The sequence below is a fragment of the Rutidosis leptorrhynchoides genome, chromosome 9 (assembly GCF_046630445.1).
Source record: "Rutidosis leptorrhynchoides isolate AG116_Rl617_1_P2 chromosome 9, CSIRO_AGI_Rlap_v1, whole genome shotgun sequence".
NCBI classification, from domain to species: domain Eukaryota; kingdom Viridiplantae; phylum Streptophyta; class Magnoliopsida; order Asterales; family Asteraceae; genus Rutidosis; species Rutidosis leptorrhynchoides.
Window position 1 is genome coordinate 100,842,337 of NC_092341.1, and position 6,000 is coordinate 100,848,336.

A 6,000-nucleotide genomic window follows, 5' to 3' on the forward strand; every position below is an offset into this window, starting at 1 on the left:
CTAGAAACCTGAGAATAAACATGCTTCAAGTGTCAACACAAAGGTTGGTGAGTTCATAGTTTTAATATTACACATAATCCGTATATCAATGTGGATTACAAAAGTTCAGTTGTTTTATTCAAAACGTTTATCAATAGGTTTTACATAAAAGGTGGATCACAAGATTTCAGTTGTTTCATTCGAAACGTTTATCAATAGGTTTTACATAAAAGGTGGATCACAAGATTTCAGTTGTTTCATTCGAAACGTTTATCAATCGGTTCTACAAAATTGAGCACCCTGGTAACTAAACTTTAATGTTTATATAATTTGTACCCTTTGTATAATCATCTTAATAATACACGCAAACCAACGTGTACGCTTCTCAAATAGCATACGTCCGTTAAAAGGCTAGCGCTCTAGCTCGGACGGGGATATCAAGCCCTATGGATCCATATACTACTACTCGCGCCCACCAGTTCTTATAACTGGCAGTTACTAGTTACCAAAGCTAAGGGATTTTCGGTTCAAACTCAGTGTAGAATTTAGTATGTACTTGTATCCATTGCATTTAAAATAAAGTGCATATATTCTCAGCCCAAAAATATATTGAGTAAAAGGGATCATATGAAACTCACACTTTATAATTATTGTAAAACAGTTATTAAAGCATTTGCATGTATTCTCAGCCCAAAAATGTAAAGGGTAAAAGGGATCATATGAAACTCACACATATAAATATTGTATATACAATATTGTAGGAAAGCACGTAGACGCATCGGAGATGATAAACACGAGGTTTGATTCACAAAAATACCCCCGAACATTACCCATAATTTCCTTGGCAACCCATATTTTCCTTAGCTGTAGCTCGCTCGGAAACTTGTTTTGAAAATTACTTGGACAGCACTCCGTCGTAATATTTTATGTACATTATTATTTTTGTATCGCAAAAATAATAATACTAATAATAAAAATAATAAGATTAATAATAATCTTATTATTAATAATAATAATAATAATAATAATAAATAAATAATATTACGGAGTATATATATATTTGTGTATGTGTGTGATTTAAATCGAGCGAAAACACTGAAATTTATAGATGTGGCCTGAAATCTGGAGTCATGCGACTCGCATGGAAATGGCCTTCTGGCCATGCGACTCGCATGAGGACCAGGGACAGCTCACATTGTTTTGGCTCCTAGCTTGTCGACATAATTAAATATTAATATAATATATATAATTTAAATAATTAATTATATATTATATTAAATTCACGTGCATAGTTGACTTGTAATTTTTGTTCCGATAAGTCGTACGTCATCACTCGACTTATGTCCCGGTTCTGGTTTTTCGAATGTCCTTTCGTACGCTGAGAAAACTTGCATTTTACGTTTCGTGACACGTACCTTTGTCAAGATATAGCCTTAAGTTATCCATAAACTATACCACTCATAGTATATCTTAAACTTTCGAGTATTTTGGTCATTTACTTCTATAAATCATCGTCTCGTTATTTGTTAAAAATACATTTTAAAATAGTGTTTTACTGTAGCAAAGTTACTGTAGCAAAGTCAAATTTTACTGTAGCAATTCACTGTAGCAAAGTCAATTTCACTGTAGCAAATAGTGATTTTCGAAAACACTGTAGCATTTTGAGTAATGTGGCAATTTGAAAACACTGTAGCAAATTAGTGTTTAACTGGTTCATCTTAAACGCTTTAGTTAACTTATCTAAATATCAATTGAATCAATAAACGAATGTTACTATCGTTTATTATATATATGTATATATCTTTTTAATATACATAAATCAGTTTTTAAATACACATTGGACGTTATTTATAAATAAATTTTAATAATAAATATTTCAACTTATCATATACATTCAAATAGATATTTAAACCAATAAGTTTAATGTACGGTATCAAACAATTAATACATTGTTACCTTTTCATGTTATAGTATATATGTATCTTTTTACATATAATTGTTCGCGAATCGTCGAAAACAACCGAAGGTATTTAAATATATAAAAGTAATTCAAAAATTTTGAGATTCAGTTTTACAGACTTTGCTTATCGTGTCGGAAATGTTAATCATACAAAGATTAAGTTTAAATTTAGTCGAAATTTCTGGGTCATCACATATATATATATATATATATATATATATATATATATATATATATATATATATATATATATATATATATATATTAATAGTAACCTAATTATTCTATTTATTATCTTACATTTTTACTTCTGATTGACTATAGGTATTTTATTAATTCAAAATATTATATATATATATATATATATATATATATATATATATATATATATATACTTATATTTATATTTATATATATATATTTACGTATTAGTTATACACAATTGTTCATGAATCATCGGGCGTAGTCAAAGGTTAATTGAATCCATGTAAACAATTCAAGAATTTTTGAGACTCAACTTTACAAACTATGCTTATCGTGTCGAAATCAAATAAGTATTAAGTTTAAATTTTGTCAGAAATTTCCGGGTCGTCACAGTACCTACCCGTTAAAGAAATTTCATCCCGAAATTTGATCGAGGTCGTCATGGCTAATAATAAAAATGTTTTTATGACGAATATGAGTTGATAAATAGGGTTTTATCATTATTGATAAAATGATTCGATTATGTGAAGCGTACGAGTGAAGCTGTCACAAAAGAACGAAATGAGAAAATGAAGGCTTGTCATATCTTTTGATGTAGACATGATTGATTTCCGGAATTTTAAGGGATTTGAGAGGAAATCTTTGTATTAAGATTTAATTCTTCGGTAATTAAAGAAATTAGGATCCTCTTTGGTTTAATGCGATAATCTGTTTTGATTGCTCTGACGGATATTTCACTATAAATGAACTTCTTCCGTCCCATTATTTCCACAACTCTCATCTTTTATACTTCAATTCATATTTCTAAAACATTTGCCAAATTATCGGAAGTCACTGGAAAAGATAGAATTATCAAGAAAATATGTTCTTGATTTTGTTTAGAGAGTTAGTAGAATGTAAGAGTCGTGTAACATGGCACATGATGACGTTATGATCTGTGAATCACCACGTTCCATTAAAAACTCAGCATGACTTACTGTAATATAATCACGTTGATCAAGTGTCATTATATTATACTAACTCATGCATCAATTTCCAACACTACTTCAAAATCATTCATAATTTAAATTCGAATTTTTCCGAATTTAGAAACCAAAGCAGTTTCCTTTCTGATGTAACACAGATACGCGAAGAGATAAATGATTTCAGATAAGAATAGTTGTGAAAATATCTTCAGAAATATCGAGGATATTTATAATGAAAGATACGATGATATCTTAGAATTTCTAATATCGATGGATGGTGATGAAGATTTGTCCGTAAAGGTTTAGAGTTAAGAGTAAGGTATTCGTTAATGACTTCAGCAGATACTGAATCATTTGGATTCCTTAAAGGCATGTTTAGTCTTTGTGATTTATCTACAGCCTCTTTCATGGTTTGCTCAATCCGTTTTCCAGTTCTAATTTTTTTCTGAGCTTTGCCAACATACTACTCTTTATCAACAAACTTCCGACGGTTAAGGTTGTTTACGGCTGTCTACAGTTTCTGCTATTTCATTCAGCTTTTCCAAAATTTGGAGTATTGATTCGTAGACTGGGTGCTTTTCAGAATTTCAGAATGGAAGATCATAATTCAAAGAGATAAATGTTGTATGTATACATATAACTGTTGATATAGAAATGCTACGAGATTTCAAAATACTGATTGCTAATTCTGGGTAATTGGTATGGTCATTCTCGTTATAAGGTGTGGATGAGTATATGATAAGGTTTCAATGAATATAATGATTCTTCGAAAAGTCAGAGATCAATGAAGTCGCTGATAAGTTTACTGCTAATGTGGTGGAATATAAACGGTTCCCTGGAAACGATGACGAAAGGCAAACTTATATTTCAAAGTTATAATAAGGTTTATTCGAATGAAAGTCAAAGTTGATTTGCTGGAGCTGTGACAAAATTGGCTAATTTGGAAAGAAATTGTAAAGTTATTTTCGGTAATAACAACGCCAAAGGAGCTAGCACAGATACGTGTAAACGTTTACTCAAGTTCTGAGTGTTTTCAGGTGCATGCATCAATCTTTTCTTCCGTAGATGAAGTGTGGTTGGTTCATCCTCTCGATTGAGGTGTTTTTCAAGAGTCATGAAAGTTTGAACGCAGATTGTAATCGTCAAGATACAAATGAGGTTTAAGATGAAATCAAGTGGCAAACTTAAAGAAATATTTAGTTTCATATGTTATAATCAATATTTTAATTCATTTTAATTGTCTAATATTTTTAGTCTATAATTACGAGGAATGATTGTCTACACCCACCTCTCCCATACTCCACTTTTGTGGGATTGGGTATTGTTGTTGTTGTTGTTGTTGTTGTTGTTGTTGTTGTTGTTGTGTTTTAGTCTATAATTAGTAGTCCATAATTAGTAGTTCAACAATTCATATATGGTTTAATATGTAATATTCAAATTAATTAATACATGTCGTGACCCATTATATACATGTCTCAGACTCGATCACAACTCAAAGTATATATATTATTTAAGAATCAACCTCAACCCTGTATAGCGAACTCAAGCATTACAGCATATAGAGTGTCCATGGTTATTCCAAATAATATATATAGATGCATCGATATGATATGTCAAAACCGTGTATACGTGTCCCGATATTTAAAGTGCGTAAAATAAATACATAAATTAAATGACGATAAATAAAATTGCGAGAATGAAAATTGCGATAAATAAATTGCGATAAATAAATTACGATAAATAAGATGTAATACGGAATTAACAGTTAGCTAGGAACAGTTAGCTAGGATTTTGTTAGCGTGGATTCTTTACAAAATTTATCATAGTTAATTTGTTTGTTTCTAACAAATTTTATTTTGTCAAATGTTTTCTTCATTATACCACTTGTTGAACTCTGATAGGTCAAAATCCAAATTTGAAATTGAATGAAATTGGTTATTCTGCGGTGAACTGATTTGTATAGCTGTGGTTGTATGTAGGATAGTAAATGACTGTTGATTCAGATTCGAAGAATGTACAGTGTAACTTACTAATGTGAAAACTAAATATTCCTACCATATTACCTACCCATTAAAATATTTTCACCATTAACAGTTTATACGAAAGAATTTTTAATTACAATCTTTATGAATATATATATATATATATATATATATATATATACATATATATATATATTTTCTTCAGATGTAATCATGGATTTAATGAGTTAATATAATATTAATCTCATTTGCTTTTCAGTTAGAATTAGAGTACATAATCTCTAAAACATTAGAGATTACATAATCATCATGTCGAACGAAGATAAATGATGTCATGTAGTACGAAGATAATCGATGTAGGACATCATGTAGTATGATGATTATGCTGGAGGTACAGACTGTGAGTTTGAAGCGTGTAGTGTTGAAGCTTGTGTTGCGGATGTTGTTGTTGGTGGTACTGGTGTTGCCGGTGTTGTTGCTAAAGCTGGTAGGTTTTGCACCATATTTTCCAAATTGATTACTCGAGCGCGAAGCTCGTTGACTTCTTTCATTACTCCAGGATGATTGTCGGTCGGAACGAGCAGATGAATAAGGTTCAGAATTGTGGATAGAATATAATCGTGTCGAGCTGCTCTAGAAATGAGGCTGAAAATGGTGTTTCGGATAGGTTCACCGATAAGTACTTCAGGTTCTTCATCAAGAGGTGAATTCGGTTGGTGCAAAGGATCGCCTTATTCTCGTCTCGATTGATTAAGTTGACTACGAACCCATCAGATGAATTGAGGATGAATGATTGGTTGGTTCATTTCGTTCATACTGCTTTCGGAGCTTGAGTGGGACTCCATGTCGGAATCCGAGGGACTTGAACTAGTTGCGAGTTCCATATTGTACGGTTAGATAAAGGGTTTTT